The sequence below is a fragment of the Pristiophorus japonicus genome, chromosome 3 (genome assembly GCF_044704955.1).
Source record: "Pristiophorus japonicus isolate sPriJap1 chromosome 3, sPriJap1.hap1, whole genome shotgun sequence".
NCBI classification, from domain to species: Eukaryota; Metazoa; Chordata; class Chondrichthyes; family Pristiophoridae; genus Pristiophorus; species Pristiophorus japonicus.
In genome coordinates this window covers 138,037,665-138,056,957 of record NC_091979.1, presented here as the reverse complement: position 1 = coordinate 138,056,957, position 19,293 = coordinate 138,037,665, and positions in this window count along the sequence as shown.

Below are 19,293 nucleotides of genomic sequence, written 5' to 3'. Positions count from 1 at the left end.
TTACATTGACCTCATTAGATGCTGTCTCCAAGAAATTATTAATTAACTGAGTGGGTGGTTATGGCTAGCGGGGGCAGGGGTGGGGGAGAAGGAAAATGGCTATTTACAAGGTCAAGCAAGAAGTGGTTATTTCTTATGTATCATATGCTGAGATAGTATAATCATCATTTTTAAGCTGATAGTCAATGGGTTTTCCAGACTTGTTCCCAGGCTCACAATAATTTTGTTTGATAAATAAAAGTGACCTTTTAGTTACTTATTTAAAAAAATTCTCAGCTGCAGCAAGCAGCAGAGACTGTAACATTAGCAGATGGAATGTATTTGTATAACTGAGTCAAGACCACAACTGGGATTTTTCTAAGAATTATACATGCTCTCCAATGCGAGATGACATGACCCCAAAAGTGCACGGTGCTGGATTCCTATGTGATACTAGTAGATGGCAGAGATTCTCAGTTAGCCCTTTAGTAAATCTCAATTTGTATTTTCAACTAACTTGGAAAGTGTCGGCTCAGCCAAGAAGTATGAGTTTATCCTACAGCTGTGATCCAAAAGCTAAATGCTCCAGAGCAACAATTTCATAAAGAGAAGAGCAAAATTGAAGACTGTTACAAGCTTTGATGTACAAATTCTGGAAAGTAGCAGTGAAGTTTCAAATAGACAGTGTAATTGACTTGACAGTGTTTCATGCTGCAAATATCTGCCCACAAAACATCCTCTTATTCGTCATTCATCATCTTTGAAGTTTTGGAAATCTCATTATCCTCCTCATTTTCCGGGCGAATGCTTTCTGCTATTAAGGATCAGTATACAAAGCCATATGTTATATAGACAATAGATTTTTTTTACAAAATCTAAGATTGAGTATGAATTTTGCAGCACAGAAAAAGCCTGTTCAACCCATCCTACCATTGCCATTTTTCTGAGTCCCATACCACTGCCTTTGCCGCAGATTCTTAAAATGTTGCTTTTTCAAATACACTATAATGACCATTTGTTTTTGGTATGGCATTCCATGTCCTAACAACTCTCTGAATTAAAAAAAAATCTCTTAAACTGTCCCTTCATTCTTTTAGTGATGATTTTAATTTTATACCCTTCAGACATCAAACCATCATCCAGTAGAAATTGTTTTTCCTCTATTTAATTTATCAAACCCCTTCAAATTTAAAAATCTCTGGTAGATTTCCTCTTAATCGCTGTTCTATTGAAAAGGGCCCGAGTTTCTCTAATCCACCTTCATGACCAAAGCCTCCCATCCTTGATATGATTGCTGGTGAATCTCTTCTGTACCCTCACCGCCCTTGAAATCTACCTAAGCACTCAATATCAGATATAAAATTCTAAATGCAACCCAACCAATGACTTGTGTAGACTTCATGACCATGAAATTTGGCACTTTAGCGTCATCCATTAAGGCTGGTTTGGATGAAAAAATAGCAGCCAGGTCACTTCAGCCCACTTCCGGCGGGTCCTACGGCGGCCACCATTTTGGGCAGGTTAGCAGCGCTGCCATTGCGGCGCTCGCTGCAGAAATGAAAATGAGGCAGATCGTGATGCCAATGAGTGTGCAACGCTGATTTGATGCACTACCTGCCATTTTGGATGTTGCCGCTCCATTCAGTGCCCTCTCCAAATTATGAACAGCTGATCGTGCATTTAGTGGCAGGAAGGAACCTGCCACCAGTGCTATTTAAAGGGATCAGCAACAACTTGCAGCTGACTTGCTTTTTCATTTGTATTGGCTCTGTGTAGGTTTGTGGAACTGTTTGGAGTTTTCTACAGTTACTTAAAGTTGATGAGGTGACAGGGAGTGCTGCAGTAAATGCAGAACACCTTGCTTCTCATTTAAAGTGTTCGACTCGCACCACTTGCTCCGAGTCATGGGGACTCAGTGTCAGAAGGTTGTGGGTTCAAAGTCCCACTCCAGAGATTTGAGCACAAAAATCTAGGCTGACACTCCGCTGAGGGAGTGCTGCATTGTTGGAGGTACCAGCTTTTGGATGCAACGTTAAACCGAAGCCCTGTCTACCCACTCGGGTCGATGTAAAAGCTCCCATGGTACAATTTTGCCGAAGAGCAGGGAAGTTATCCCCGGTGTCCTGGCCAATATTTATGCCTCAATCAACACCTAATACAGATTATCTGGTCATTATCGCATTGCTGTTTGTGGGAGCTTGTTGTGCACAAATTGGCTGCTGCGTTTCCGACATTACATGAGTGACTACATTCAAAAAAATTACTTCATTGGCTGTAAAGCTCCTTGGGATGTCCAGTGGTTGTGAATGCGCCATATAAATGCAAACAACTCACTCACTCACTCACTCACTCCTTTCTTTCTTTCTTTCTTTCTCTTTCTTTCTCTATTTGCAGTCCACCTCACTGTCGAGTATGAGAGATGGAGCGGAGGCAGTGAAGAAGAAGACAATATGCTCAGAGAAGGAGGAAGATGAGTGTCATGTATTCAACCAGCATTGTAACCCATGTATAAAATGGACCTAAGTTGTACACCGTGAGAACACTGACCACTAGGTGGGAGACACTCCTAACCTGGACCTTCAAGTATAAAAGGGGAAGCTCCACCCACCTTTATCACTTGAGTGCTAAGGAATAAAGGACAGGTCACAGACTGACCTTCTCTCAAGCATGGGCCTCGTGTGCATTTATACTGTGTAGTAAGGACGTATCAATGGCGACAAGAAACTGGGATTTAAACCACGCGAGCATGGCCACCAGCAGAACAGACGAGAGGTACTGTGTTAAGGAATGGTTGGGACAGAGATTCAACATTGTTAAAGCAGCACACAGTTCTCCAGGCAGACAAGAGCAGTCAGGCATGCCCCAACATGTAGTCGAACCCAGAGGGGGAGTTCGACAGAGACAATGACAAGCTGAACAGCGATTCACGCCATTGCAAGGGACAATGCGGCCAGTAATGGGGCCATCAACACCTGTTAATGGTGCACTCAAGGACAATAACAGGGGCAGTCAGGGACGATCGACTGGCAAGGGACCTTTTGTTTCAAACCGCAACTCATGCTGGAGGCGTGGAGGCATACATTCAGCCAGAGTTTGCAGAGATGAGCAAAATACCTGCAGAAATTGCAGAAATGGACACTGGGGGAAATCGCTGGAAGCTGAAGTTCAGCGAGTTCATGTGGAGCACGTATACAGTTCATACACCAGGACGCCACCGATAATGATGAAAGTGCTCCTCAATGGCATCCCAGTATCAATGGAGTTAGACACGGGTGCCAGCCAGTCCCTGATGGGTATCAAACAGTTCGAAAAGTTGTGGGCATCCAAGGCCAGGAGGCCAAAATTATTGCCGATTGACGCACAGCTATGGACTTACACAAAGCAGATCATTCCGGTGCTAGGCAGCGCCACGGTAGTCGTGACCCACAAAGATTCGGAGAACAGGTTGCCACTCTGGATTGTCCCAGGGGACAGTCCCGCACTACTGGGGAGGAGTTGGCTTGCTGTCATGAACTGGAAATGGGGCGATGTCAATGCAATTTCCTTTGTGGAGCGAGTATCATGCTCACAGGTCCTGGACAAATTTGACTCATTATTTCAACCCGGCATTGGCACGTTCATGGGTGCCAAGGTAGAGTTTCACATAAACCCGGACGCCAGACCAGTACACCACAAGGCCAGAGCGGTGCCTTACGTGATGCGGGAAAAGATAGAAGGTGAATTGGACCGCCTGTTGAGGGAAGGCATCATCTCGCCAGTCGAATTCAGTGACTGGGCGAGCCCGATTGTGCCGGTGCTCAAGGCGGATGGGTCGGTCAGTATATGTGGCGATTACAAGGCCACCATCAATCGGGTGTCACTCCAAGACCAGTACCCGCTACCAAGAGCGGAGGACCTCTTTGCGACACTATCCGGTGGCAAACTTTTTTCAAAATTGGACCTGACCTCAGCTTACATGACCCAGGAGCTGGCGAGTGAGTCGAAGAAGCTGACCACCATCACGACACACAAGGGGTTGTTTGAGTACAACAGATGTCCGTTCGGGATTCACTCGGCCGCCGTGATCTTCTAACGAAATATGGAAAGCCTCCTCAAGTCGATTCCAGGGACGGTGGTTTTTCAGGACGACATCCTCATTACGGGTTACGATACTGAAGAACACCTCCACAATCTGGAGGAGGTGCTATGCAGACTGGACCGGGTAGGTCTGCGCCTGAAAAAGGCGAAATGCGTCTTCCTAGCTCCAGAGGTAGAATTCCTGGGGATGAGGGTAGCAGCAGAGGGAATCAGCCCTACTGCATCCAAGATGGAAGCGATCCAGAGAGCACCCAGACCCTGTAACACGACGGAGCTGCGTTCGTTCCTGGGGCTCCTGAACTATTTTGGTAACTTTCTTCCCAAATTGAGCACGCTGCTAGAGCCGCTACATGTGCTCCTACGCAAAGGTTGCGAATGGGTCTGGGGGGACAGCCAAGAAAGGGCTTTTAATAGAGCACGCAATTTGTTATGTTCCAACAATCTGTTAACGCTATATGACCCATGTAAGAAACTTGTGTTAACGTGCGATGCGTCGCCCTATGGGGTCGGGTGTGTGTTGCAGCATGTCAATGCCAAGGGTCAGTTACAGCCAGTAGCTTATGCCTCCAGGAGTCTGTCCCAGGCAGAAAGGGGCTACGGGATGGTAGAAAAGGAGGCGCTCGCATGTGTATATGCGGTAAAGAAAATGCACCAGTATCTGTTTGGCAGGAAATTTGAGCTGGAGACAGATCACAAACCCCTAACGTCCCTTTTGGCCGACAACAAGGCCATAAATGCAAACGCATCGGCCCGCATACAGAGGTGGGCACTCACGTTAGCTGCCTATGACTACACAATTCGGCACAGACCGTGCACCGAAAACTGCGCCGATGCACTCAGCAGGCTCCCACTAGCCACCACTGAGGGGGCTACCGAGCATGGTGCTGAGATGGTCATGGCTGTTGAAGCTTTCGGAAGCGAAGGCTCACCCGTGACAGCCCGTCAGATTAAAGTCTGGACAAATAGAGATCCGCTGTTGTCTCTAGTCAAGAAATGTGTCCTGAATAGGGACTGGGGAGCCACATACGGGGCATGCCCTGAGAAATTTAAACCATTTCACAGGCGCAAGGATGAACTCTCGATTCAGGCCGACTGCCTACTGTGGGGAAACCGCGTAGTCATGCCCCAGATGGGCAGAGAGGTGTTCATCAGAGAACTCCACAATGGGCACCCGGGCATTGTCACGATGAAGGCAATTGCCAGTTCACACGTTTGGTGGCCAGGGATAGACGCAGATCTGGAACTTTGTGTTCGCAGGTGCAACACGTGTGCCCAGCTGGGCCATGCGCCCAGGGAAACCCCCCTTAGCCCCTGGCCATGGCCCGCCAAGCCTTGGTCACGCATCCATGTGGACTACGCAGGTCCTTTCATGGGGAAAATGTTTTTGGTTGTCGTAGACGCCTACTCCAAATGGATCGAGTGTGACATTTTAAATTCAAGCACATCCTCTGCCACGGTAGAAAGTCTACGGGCAATGTTCGCCGCCCACGGTCTACCGGACATCTTGGTCAGCGACAATGGCCCGTGCTTCACAAGCACTGAATTCCAGGATTTCATGGCAGGCAATGGAATTAACCATGTCAGAACGGCACCGTTCAAGCCGGCCTCAAACAGCCAGGCAGAACGAGCAGTGCAGATAATCAAACAGGAGATGCTCAGATTCCAAGGGGGTTCCCTACAAACCCGCTTATCACGCCTCCTGTTGGCCTATAGATCCTGACCACACTCGCTCACAGGGGTTCCACCCGCAGAGCTACTAATGAAAAGGACGCTCAAAACCCGATTATCCCTTATACACCCCACCATGAAAGAAATTGTCGAGAGCAGGCGCCAGTCACAATATCACTACCATGACAGGAATGCGAGGGCGCGATGTATTGATGTAAATGATCCTGTTTTTGTCCTCAACTACGCTGCAGGGCCCAAATGGCTCGCAGGCACTGTGGTTGCCAAAGAGGGAAATAGGATTCTGGTAGTTAAACTTACCAATGGACAAATCTGCCGCAAACATGTGGATCAAACAAAAAGGAGGTTCAGCAACCTCATAGAAGAAGCAGAGGAAGAACACGATATAGAGTTCACTCCACCACAGGTGACCGAACACCGGAACCAAAGGGAGGCGAGCCCAGTCACTGTGGGCAGTCCGAACAGGCCTGAGGCACTGCAAACAGCAGACACTCACGCCAGCGCTCAACAATCTGAGCCCCAACTCAGGCGCTCTACAAGGGAGCGTAAACCACCAGAGAGACTCAACCTGTGATCCCAATAAGACTTTGGGGGGGATGTGATGTCATGTATTCAACCAGCATTGTAACCCATGTATAAAATGGACCTAAGTTGTACACCGTGAGAACACTGACCACTAGGTGGGAGACACTCCTAACCTGGACCTTCAGGTATAAAAGGGGAAGCTCCACCCACCTTCATCACTTGAGTGCTAAGGAATAAAGGACAGTTCACAGACTGACCTTCTCTCAAGCATGGGCCTCGTGTGCATTTATACTGTGTAGTAAGGACATATCAATGAGGGTCAGGAGGGCTCTCAGCAGGTGGCCTTATCAACCTAGGTTCTTCCAAGGGCAAATCTCCTACCTGTACTGAAGCCAGGAGCAGTGTATTAGTAGATTCCACTTCCAAGGAGGTGGTCACAGAACTCTGCCACCTTCTGCAACCAGACTTGCAGCCTCAGAGCAAGGCATGACTGCACTGTCAGTGGCCTTCAAGGTCACCGTGGCCTCAATTTTTTCACCACTGGATCCTTCCAGTCAGTAGCATGTGACATAGCTGACATCTCCCAGTTCACCATCTATTTCTGGATCTGGGAGTTCAGAGAGGCTCTGTACTCGAGGAAAAGGATCTTCATTGTCTTATCTCTGGATGAGTAGATGTATAAAGTTGGATTGGAAAGTTTGCTTTGTGTTGGCTTTTATTTCAGTATCATGGCCAAGAGGATGCTGTGATGGTCAGTAACAGGGGGAAGGTAGGTTGTGGGACTAATGTTGAAAGAGCAATTGTGGTTATCTTCACTGGGACCATAGGCGGATGATTCCATCCCAGATATCCCAGCCAGAAAGGGAATGTCTGGGATGCATCCTTCCTTCTGCGAGCGGATGCCGTAAATCTGAAATGGAAGCATAAAATGCTGGAAATACTCAGCTGATCAGCCAGCATCTTGACTTGAGACGGTGACTCTGTTTCTATCTCCATAGATGTTGCCTGACCTCCTGAGTATTTCCAGCATGCTCTGTCTTTTAAGAGGCTTTCCTTTACCATTCAAGGCCTTGCAGGCATCCAGCAACACTCCTTGTACATGTAAAAAAACTTTTAACATTTATTGCAGCAAACCACAGCTTCAAGAAAATCAAAAAACCCAGTCCAAAATTTTAAATGCAAACTTACCTGAACGCTGTGTGTGTCCCTTTTAAGAGGTGCTAACAGTGCCTCTGTCAGTCTGCTTGCACACTGTATTTACATAGAAACATAGAAAATAGGTGCAGGAGTAGACCATTCGGCCCTTCGAGCCTGCACCACCATTCAATATGATCATGGCTGATCATGCAACTTCAGTACCCCATTCCTGCTTTATCTCCATACCCTTTGATCCCTTTAGCTGTAAGGGCCACATCTAACTCCCTTTTGAATATATCTAACGAACTGGCCTTAACAACTTTCTGTGGTAGAGATTTCCGCAGGTTCACAATTCTCTGAATGAAGAAGTTTCTCCTCATCTCGGTCCTATATAGCTTACTCCTTATCTTTCGACTGTGACCACTGGTTCTGGACTTCCCCAACATTGGGAACATTCTTCCTGCATCTAACCTGTCCAATCCCATCAGAATTTTATATGTTTCTATGAGATCCCCTCTCATTCTTCTAAATTCCAGTGAATATAAGCCTAGTCAATCCAGTCTTTCTTCATATGTCAGTCCTGCCATCCCGGGAATCAGTCTGGTGAACCTTCGCTGCACTCCCGATGTCATGTACCCTATATGGTTACTGCTTGTACTATTACAAGGTGTGCCACCAGAGGGAACCGCAGTGGGAGACTTGCAGGTTACTTGTACAGGTGTGCCTGGCCTAGTATAAAAGGCAGGCCACCATGTGTGATCCTCACTCTGGAGTTATCAATAAAGGACTAAGGTCACTACAGTTCAAGTACAACACATTGCCTCGTGGAGTCATTATCAGAGCATCTAAAGACATAACACCCTCAATAGCAAGAATGTCCTTCCTCAGATTAGGAGACCAAAACTGTTCACAATATTCAAGGTGTGGCCTCACCAAGTCCCTGCATTAAGATCTCCCTGCTCCTATACTCAAATCCTCTCACTATGAAGGTCAACCTGCCATTTGCCTTCTTCACCGCCTGCTGTACTTGTATGCCAACTTTCAATGACTGATGTACCATGACACCCAGGTCTCGTTGTCCCTTCCCTTTTCCTAATCTGTCACCATTCAGATAACATTCTGCCTTCCTGTTTTTCCCACCAAAATGGATTACCTGGCATGCTTACTTCCCAGTCGGATTGAAGTTCGCCGTGGTGACATTAAGGTGTGTCCCTCATTTTTTGTACACCTTTCAATGTTGTCAAGAAGTTCACCTATCTTGGAAGTGTACTATTTAACAATACAAAGATTGATAAGGAAGTGATGGCTCACATAAAGAGAGCAAAGGTGGCCTGTGATAGACTGTCCAAGGGTGTTTGGAATCAGTACGGTATCAAGTATGCCACTAAACTGTAGGTTTATATAGTTAGCTTTTCAAATCTCCTGTGCTTACGAACTGTGGATACTCTATAAAAGGCACAGTCGATAAGCTGGAAGGTTTTCGTCTAAGATACCTTAGTGTTCTACTTCTGATTAGTTGACAGAACAGGTTATTGATGGACTAGTAACACATAACCAGTGCTTGGATTTTGTGTTTTAGAATTTTTGGCCAAGAACACTAATATCTTTTTATTTGCTTTATTTAAATTAATGGAAGTAATAATATTTGAATTTGAACCCGATTATGAAATTCCTCGTTGAAAAATAAACCTTTTGAAATAGTTTTGTTTGGCTTGGCAAGCTCATATCCAAGTATCCCCTGTGATAAAAAAAATTCTTGATTCACCACTGGCCCTTTGCATTAGTGAGTTCTTCTGACACCCAGTTGCTGAGGGAGAAGTGTTATGAGAGGTCAGGAGATGAGTGGAGGCTCTATTGCTTGTAGAGAATGTGTGTTGCCATAGGTACCTTATCCACAGTTATGAAGTCATTGAGTGTTTTTGGCAATGTGGCAGTTCTTGGGGTGATGAAGTTTGCACTAACTACCCTTGCTTCAGACAGCCTGTACCACTCTCTTATGGGGGTTCCTGCCCTCAATGCCCATGACTTCTGTCAGCAGCACCTCCACGTATGCATCTGGAAAACTTTGATGCCTTTGCTCCTGCTGCCATGCCCAAGGTTGCTGCTCCCACCGCCATCATACAGTGTCTGAAGGTTTAAATGTCAGGCCTCCTTTGAAGTCACTGCAACCTTTTAAAGACTACACCAGAACTGTATTTAACCTCCTTCACATGGGAGGGGTGTATAATGGGCGGCTTCCACTACCACTCATAATCTGCCAGCATCGAAAGTTAAAACAAGCCCTTCTGAATCTAGGAGTGTATCCTTTGACAGAATGAGCTTTCCCTGTGACAGCACCACTTGACTGTTTATCCAATGAAATTTCCTCTCATTGTAAGAACATAAGAATTAGGAGTAGGAGTAGGCCATACAGCCCCTCAAGCCTGCTCCGCCATTCAATATAATCATGGCTGATCATCAACCTCAACTCCATTTTCCCGCCCAATCTCCATATCCCTTGATTCCCCCAAAGTCCAAAACTCTATCTATTTCAGCCTTGAATATCATCATCATAGGCAGTCCCTCGAAATCGAGGAAGACTTGCTTCCACTCCAAATGTGAGTTCTCAGGTGACTGAACAGTCCAATACTGGAATTACAGTCTCTGTCACAGATGGGACAGACAGACATTGGAGGAAAGGGTGGGTGGGGAAGCTGGTTTGCTGCACGCTCCTTCCGCTGCCCGCAGTTGTTTTCTGCATGTGCTCGGTGATGAGACTCAAGGTGCTCAGCGCCCTCCCAGATGCTCTTCCTCCACTTAGGGCGGTCCTTGGCTAGGGACTCCCAGGCGTCGGTGGGGATGTTGCACTTTATCAAGGAGGCTTTGAGTCCTTGAATATACTCAATGATTCAGCACCACAGCACTTTGGGATATAGAATTCCAAAGATTCATAACCCTCTGAGTGAAGAAATTCCTCCTCATCTCAATCTTAAATGGCTGACCCCTTATCCTGAGTCTATGCCCCCGAGTTCTGGACTTTCCAGCCAGGGGAAACAATCTCTTAGCATCTATCTTGAATCTTACGTGTTTCAATGAGATGACGGGGCCGAAATTCACCATCCCCGAAGGGACGGCTGACGTGGGGTTTGAGCGACCGATAAAATCGATCGGTTGCTGCGGTCAGATGATTTTCCTTCCCCAAGCCATATTCAGCTTGCGGGGGGGGGGGGGCAGTTTCAGCTGTGTGCACTTCCGCCGGAAACGGCGCGGTGAAGCCGCTATAAAGGAGACATTCCAGCGGAGAGTTCTGCAGCATGCGGGCCACTGGAAAGCGGCAAGGACCGGGATTTTCAGCTGCAAAAGGGTAAGCCTTTTCCCAGCATTGCCCCCGCGGGGTATTCGAGTCGGTGCTCGAACAGGACATCGCTGGAGTGTTGCCGCGATCGGCGCCCTTTGGTAGGGAAATAGTTTTATTAATTTTAGTTTTTTTATTTAAGATTACAGTATCCACAGTATTTATCTTGTAATAGTTGTATTATTAGTGATTTTATTTAAGATTACAATACCACTGTGTTTATCTTTTAATTGTTTTATTAATTGTTTTGGCTCCATTCAACCTGCTGAGTGCTGTTCCGAGATTTGCACATACTTTTGTACAACCTTCAGGTCTGACTCTTTAGTGGAGGCCTGTGGGCTGCAGAGACCTGCTTGGCAGGGTTCACCCTGAGGATGGGAGGAGTGTTAAGAGGGCAACACCTGGGACACCTGCTCAGAAAAAGGCCAGGGAGCAACTGGCTCATTTGAAACCCTTGCCTGCATGCTGAATTTCTCAGTGGTGATAACGCTCAAATTAAGACAGCCACACCACTGAAAAATCCACTTTGGAAGGGTTCATTAGCGCTGGAACCCATTTGTTCACTTTTGGAGCTGAATATGGGGTGGGCCAGCCATGAAACAATTTTGACGCTAATGGCCACAAAAAGGTGGGGGGAGCACCAGATTTCCAGCGGTACTGAATTTCAGGCCCTACATCTCATTCATCTAAACTCCACATAGGCCCAATCACTTCCCCTCCTCGGACCTCTACCAATGCTCATGACCTAGCTGGTGAATGAAAGTAGCCCCCATTTCTAATTTCCCATCTCAGAATCTCAGGACAATTTTAACCCTACCCCTCATTGGAAACTGGGCAGATGGGCAGTTAAAATTGTCCGAGTTACTTACCTGCCCTGCAGCATCCGAGTGCTAACAGGTTCCGATACTCATCAGTAGGCCGCAAGGACACCTGCCTAAAGCTGGCAGGGCATATGCACTGCATTTTTAAACATATGCATGTAGCATTCCTATAATGCCTGCAATTTGTGCTCGGCAACCTAAGCAGATATTGCAGTGAGTTTTCATCCAGTCCAACCCAGCGACAAAGAGGACCGGGGCCAGAAGAGTTCCAAGAAGGTAAGTTTTTCATTTTTGTTTTGATTTTCTTGTGCTCTTCGGAGTCCCACAGGGAAAGCTTAAGCCTCCCCACCATAATCTCACCCTCTCCCTCCCAATCGTGGGAGGCGGGTGGGACAGCCCAGCACTTCCGCGCTGTCAGCTAACAGCTTCTGTGTTGTGCATTTTCTCACCACTTGCTGATCAGAACAGATGGGAATTCGGCCAGCAGAGTTTAAATAAGGCACAGCAGAGACTCATTTTGCCATAGGCAGGCAGCCACTGGCAGTTAAAATGCTGCGACAGGATTTTAACTTTGAGGTAGGTAGGGGACAGGGTGAGGGGGAGGGGGGTGGCTAGATTCCAGTCAGGAAGCCCGAGAATAGTTGAAGACCGATTGGGGTGGGGATTGATGGGCCAGAGGGGGAATCACAGATCGAAGACCTTGTGCGGTGGGGGGGGGGGGTGTCAGAAGCCTTGTGTGGTAGTGGGTAGGGGGGGGGGGGGGGTTGGAGGCCTCATGGAAGCGATCGAAAGCCTCCGGGGGAAGAGCAGGGGAGATTGGAAGGGTTGGTGGGATGTCTGATTGTGGGGATTCGCAAAGTAGGGACGCTGGATCCAGCAGGTAAATGGAAAGGCACTTACCTCTTGGATCCAGCAGTCCTTGCCTCCCTTTAGCTACTGGATCTTCTAGGGCCTGAAAAACCCAACCAGCCAGAGTTAAATTTAAAATGGAGATTCAAATGAGGCATGCAGCATCATTTTTGGGGGTTAAAATTGTCTTCCAATGAGTTTTAGAGGATGAGGAAACTACTGGTGGCCAGGACGTGGAAGGCACAGAACCAATTATCTCTCAGTGATTGAGGCAATCACAAGTGTGTAAAAGTACCTGGAGCTGAGTTTTTTTTTTTGCTGGTTAACAAGATAGAACCATTGCGTGCATTGAGGAAAAATGACTAAAATGAAGCAGTGTACAATGTATAGATTTTTATTAAACAGGATAAAATGATGTTAAATTTGAATTGGTCATTTATTTTTATGATGCAGCAAATTGCTGAACCCTACTGTGGTGAATACCCTGATATAACAATCATTTCCACCGGTCCATAGGGGGTTCATTCTGGTAAAGTTGATTCTATTCTCACTTCCCTTTCCGAATCGGAGATAATACACAATTTCTTCCCCAAATGTTCATCTTACCTCCTAATTATGCTAGAATACAGTTGTATTAGAAACATAGAAAATAGGTGCAGGAGTAGGCCATTCGGCCCTTCTAGCCTGCACCGCCATTCAATGAGTTCATGGCTGAACATGCAACTTCAGTACCCCATTCCTGCTTTCTCACCATACCCCTTGATTCCCCGAGTAGTAAGGACTTCATCTAACTCCTTTTTGAATATATTTAGTGAATTGGCCTCAACAACTTTCTGTGGTAGAGAATTCCACAGGTTCACCACTCTCTGGGTGAAGAAATTCCTCCTCATCTCGGTCCTAAATGGCTTCCCCCTTATCCTTAGACTGTGTCCCCTGGTTCTGGACTTCCCCAACATTGGGAACATTCTTCCTGCATCTAACCTGTCTAACCCCGTCAGAATTTTAAACGTTTCTATGAGGTCCCCTCTCATTCTTCTGAACTCCAGTGAATACAAGCCCAGTTGATCCAGTCTTTCTTGATAGGTCAGTCCCGCCATCCCGGGAATCAGTCTGGTGAACCTTCGCTGCACTCCCTCAATAACAAGAATGTCCTTCCTCAGGTTAGGAGACCAAAACTGTACACAATACTCCAGGTGTGGCCTCACCAAGGCCCTGTACAATTGTAGCAACACCTCCCTGCCCTTGTACTCAAATCCCCTCGCTATGAAGGCCAACATGCCATTTGCTTTCTTAACCGCCTGCTGTACCTGCATGCCAACCTTCAATGACTGATGTACCATGACACCCAGGTCTCTTTGCACCTGCCCTTTTCCTAATCTGTCACCATTCAGATAATAGTCTGTCTCTCTGTTTTTACCACCAAAGTGGATAACCTCACATTTATCCACATTATACTTCATCTGCCATGCATTTGCCCACTCACCTAACCTATCCAAGTCGCTCTGCAGCCTCATAGAATCCTCCTTGCAGCTCACACTGCCACCCAACTTAGTGTCATCCGCAAATTTGGAGATACTACATTTAATCCCCTCGTCTAAATCATTAATGTACAGTGTAAACAGCTGGGGCCCCAGCACAGAACCTTGCGGTACCCCACTAGTCACTGCCTGCCATTCTGAAAAGTCCCCATTTACTCCTACTCTTTGCTTCCTGTCTGACAACCAGTTCTCAATCCATGTCAGCACACTACCCCCAATCCCATGTGCTTTAACTTTGCACATTAATCTCTTGTGTGGGACCTTGTCGAAAGCCTTCTGAAAGTCCAAATATACCACATCAACTGGTTCTCCCTTGTCCACTCTACTGGAAACATCCTCAAAAAATTCCAGAAGATTTGTCAAGCATGATTTCCCTTTCACAAATCCATGCTGACTTGGACCTATCATATTACCTCTTTCCAAATGCACTGCGATGACATCCTTAATAATTGATTCCATCATTTTACCCACTACCGATGTCAGGCTGACCGGTCTGTAATTCCCTGTTTTCTCTCTCCCTCCTTTTTTAAAAAGTGGGGTTACATTGGCTACCCTCCACTCCATAGGAACTGATCCAGAGTCAATGGAATGTTGGAAAATGACTGTCAATGCATCCACTATTTCCAAGGCCACCTCCTTAAGTACTCTGGGATGCAGTCCATCAGGCCCTGGGGATTTATCGGCCTTCAATCCCATCAATTTCCCCAACACAATTTCCCGACTAATAAGGATTTCCCTCAGTTCCTCCTCCTTACTAGACCCTCTGACCCCTTTTATATCCGGAAGGTTGTTTGTTGTCTCCTCAGTGAATACCGAACCAAAGTACTTGTTCAATTGGTCCGCCATTTCTTTGTTCCCCGTTATGACTTCCCCTGATTCTGACTGCAGGGGACCTACGTTTGTCTTTACTAACCTTTTTCTCTTTATATATCTATCGAAACTTTTGCAATCCGTCTTAATGTTCCCTGCAAGCTTCTTCTCGTACTCCATTTTCCCTGCCCTAATCAAACCCTTTGTCCTCCTCTGCTGAGTTCTAAATTTCTCCCAGTCCCCGGGTTCGCTGCTATTTCTGGCCAATTTGTATGCCACTTCCTTGGCTTTAATGCTATCCCTGATTTCCCTTGATAGCCACGGTTGAGCCACCTTCCCTTTTTTATTTTTACGACAGACAGGAATGTACAATTGTTGTAGTTCATCCATGCGGTCTCTAAATGTCTGCCATTGCCCATCCACAGTCAACCCCTTCAGTATCATTCGCCAATCTATCCTAGTCAATTCACGCCTCATACCTTCAAAGTTAGCCTTCTTTAAGTTCTGGACCATGGTCTCTGAATTAAATGTTTCATTCTCCATCCTAATGCAGAATTCCACCATATTATGGTCACTCTTCCCCAAGGGGCCTCGCACAACGAGATTGCTAATTAATCCTCTCTCATTACACAACACCCAGTCTAAGATGGCCTCCCCCCTAGTTGGTTCCTCGACATATTGGCACCAGAAGCTATCTAATCCTTTGTCCAAGTGACCATTTGTCACATATTCAACTGTAGAAGGCATCGTAGATGAGTCTGATTCTGTCCTCATCCAACATCTGCATACATGAACTTTCTGCAGGGGTAAATGGGTACCAAACTGGAAGTGAGAATTGTGGCAAATAGTTGCCTACCCAACTGATTATAATTAAATTTCCCTGAGTGACATCTTGCTTGCGTATTATGCAATTTAACCAAATAGTTTCACTGTTAAAGCTTATGAAATGCATTCTGCATTTTCTTGACATCTAATTTAACAACCAGTCATGGTGAAACCACTTCATGACGTTTGGCTAATTGTGCAAGAAAGTGAAATTCAAGATTTTGACACATTCCTTGATTCAAACAAAGAATGAAGATTTCAGAACATCACCGACGGCAGTTTGTAGATCATCACTACGTGGAAAATGTAGAGAAAATGAAGCTGCGTATTCTGCCCCGTGGAGGTGATGATGGGATGTGTTACTGCCCTGTGTTTTTATAGGTCTTCACTGGTTAAATGAGCAACTGACCCACTGAAATCCATGGAAATTCCCATTGAAAGCACACCACAATACAACTAGTTTGGGTACAGGAGCAGCTCATGCAAACACGATGGCTGACTGATTGACCTCTCTTGGACAAGGCTGTTTTAATCTACAGGCAACTCTCGATTATCCATACACGGATCCAACGGAAAACCGTTGTAATGGGATTTAAAATTCTGTTGCTAACAAGTGAAAAGACAGCCCCAAAAAAATTGGAAAAATCACCTTCCAAACACTCTGCTCATTTGTATTTGCTCATTCTCTCTCTCACACAATCTCTCTCTCTCTCTCTCACACACTCGCACATTCTCTCTCCCTGGTCGAAGGGATCCCGGGCCGAAAGGACTCGGCTCCGGATTCGGGGTGGTCCGGGACGACCTACCAAAGGGTCTCTCTCACACACTCTATCTCTCTCTCTCTCTCTCTCTCACTCACCATAAAAATCACCCTCCTCTGCCCTTGCTTTGCTGGTATGTGTGTGTGCACGCTGCTGCAACCGCTGATGTTGGGAACGGGGGCAGTGCCGGTACCGGGTTCCAGGCACAGACTTTAATCAGAAGACTGCTAACTTCTTTTGTTACTGTTTGTAGCTGATTGTATTGATTCATTAAAGTTTTAACTTAGAAATATAAACTCGCCCTAACGAATGTATTTATTCATTAAAGTTTTAACTTTAAAATGTAGACTCACCCTCACGGAAAAATCGTTTACCCGGTTGTTACTCTGCAAAATAAATCTTAAATCTTGATAACAATGCTTTATGAGAGGCATTTCTCCAGGGTGCTATTATTTCCGTTAAAACAATGCGAGATCTAGTGGGAAGAGGCAATTCTGGATTAATTATTAAACACAACTGACTGCCAAAATTCTTGCCATCTGGCAAGCTGTTGTGACATTCCTTTAAAGTTATTCTGTGGGAACTGATACAAAGTTCCACTGTCCAAATCAATGAACTGGGAACAAAGACTTTGCTGTTAAGCGTGCAATTTTCAATAAATCGATTCTTGGCAACCCCTCCACTGAATGAAATGCACTATCCCCACGATCACCACTGGCCAATAAATTGCCCACCCCCAAACTGAAGTCTTGGCAACTGAACAAAACATAAATCAGGACTCCACCCTCCCCTTCCAGCAAGTATAAATCCTGGCATAACTGAACAACTCACCTCCCATGAGAAAACATCCATAGATTTGATCCAAAACCCAACCCTCAAAATCCTGAGCAGAAATGACTGCATAGAACCACCATCCATAATTATTCTCAAACGTCCTCCCCCCCAGCCCCGCCCCACCCCATCGCTGCCACAGCTGGTGTGAAATGCCTAGATTCGACTAATATCTCACCACCCCTCCCTCTTGAAGTAGAATTTCCAGGAGCAGACCTGAAACCCACATTCCAGCCCACCCCAGCACGGAGCAGAAATAGCGGGATCAAAGCCCAAACCCCCTTGGATTTCCCCTCACCACCCGCCAGCTGGGCAGAGATATCATGTTACTGCTCACTGCAATTGGAATCTGACAGAAATGCAGAAGGTTGGCACCACCTCCCGATGAGCATTACCGAGGTGTTTGGATCTAATCTGTCCCCACACTGTCAAATCCACTCCAGTATCAGTCAAGCAACATCTCTTCCACATTGCCATAGATTTGGTGATTGAAGTCTGCAAACATCAGCCAAGCAAAGCTCACAGCACCCTCCCAACCACACCGACCCTTACTTAGGTGAGTGGAGCCCACAGCCATCAGATGTACAACCCACCCCTCTCCTCAATGCACTGAGCATTGTTCTCGTGGCTGGAATCCAGCCTCCTCACCTGAGCATATCTTCCCCACCCCTGAGCGTCAGTGAAGGGTGTTAAAAAAACAAGCCTGAAGGCTTTGTGCCTCAATGCAAGGAGTATCCGCAATAAGGTGGATGAATTAACTGTGCAAATAGATGTCAACAAATATGATGTGATTGGGATTACGGAGACGTGGCTCCAGGATGATCAGGGCTGGGAACTCAACATCAAGGGGTATTCAACATTCAGGAAAAATAGAATAAAAGGAAAAGGAGGTGGGGTAGCATTGCTGGTTAAGGAGCAAATTAAGGCAATAGTTCGGAAGGACATTAGCTTGGATGATGTGGAATCTATATGGGTAGAGCTGCAGAATACCAAAGGGCAAAAAACGTTAGTGGGAGTTGTGTACAGACCTCCAAACAATAGTAGTGATGTTGGGGAGGGCATCAAACATGAAATTAGGGGTGCGTGCAATAAAGGTGCAGCAGTTATAATGGGTGACTTTAATATGCACATAGATTGGGTTAACCAAACTGGAAGCAATACGGTGGAGGAGGATTTCCTGGAGTGCGTAAGGGATGTTTTTTTAGACCAATATGTCGAGGAACCAACTAGGGGGGAGGCCATCTTAGACTGGGTGTTGTGTAATGAGAGAGGATTAATTAGCAATCTCGCTGTGCGAGCCCCCTTGGGGAAGAGTGACCAAAATATGGTGGAATTCTGCATTAGGATGGAGAATGAAACAGTTAATTCAGAGACCATGGTCCAGAACTTAAAGAAGGGTAACTTTGAAGGTATGAGGCGTGAATTGGCTAGGATAGATTGGCGAATGATACTGAAGGGGTTGACTGTGGATGGGCAATGGCAGACATTTAGAGACCGCATGGATGAACTACAACAATTGTACATTCCTGTCTGGCATAAAAATAAAAAAGGGAAGGTGGCTCAACCGTGGCTATCAAGGGAAATCAGGGATAGCATTAAAGCCAAGGAAGTGGCATACAAATTGGCCAGAAATAGCAGAGAACCCGGGGACTGGGAGAAATTTAGAACTCAGCAGAGGAGGACAAAGGGTTTGATTAGGGCAGGGAAAATGGAGTACGAGAAGGAGCCTGCAGGAAACATTAAGACGGATTGCAAAAGTTTCTATAGATATGTAAAGAGAAAAAGGTAAGTAAAGACAAACGTAGGTCCCCTGCAGTCAGAATCAGGAGAAGTCATAACGGGGAACAAAGAAATGGCGGACCAATTGAACAAGTACTTTGGTTCGGTATTCACTGAGGAGGACACAAACAACCTTCCGGATATAAAAGGGGTCGGAGGGTCTAGTAAGGAGGAGGAACTGAGGGAAATCCTTATTAGTCGGGAAATTGTGTTGGGGAAATTGATGGGATTGAAGGCCGATAAATCCCCAGGGCCTGATGGACTGCATCCCAGAGTACTTAAGGAGTTGGCCTTGGAAATTGTGGATGCATTGACAGTCATTTTCCAACATTCCATTGACT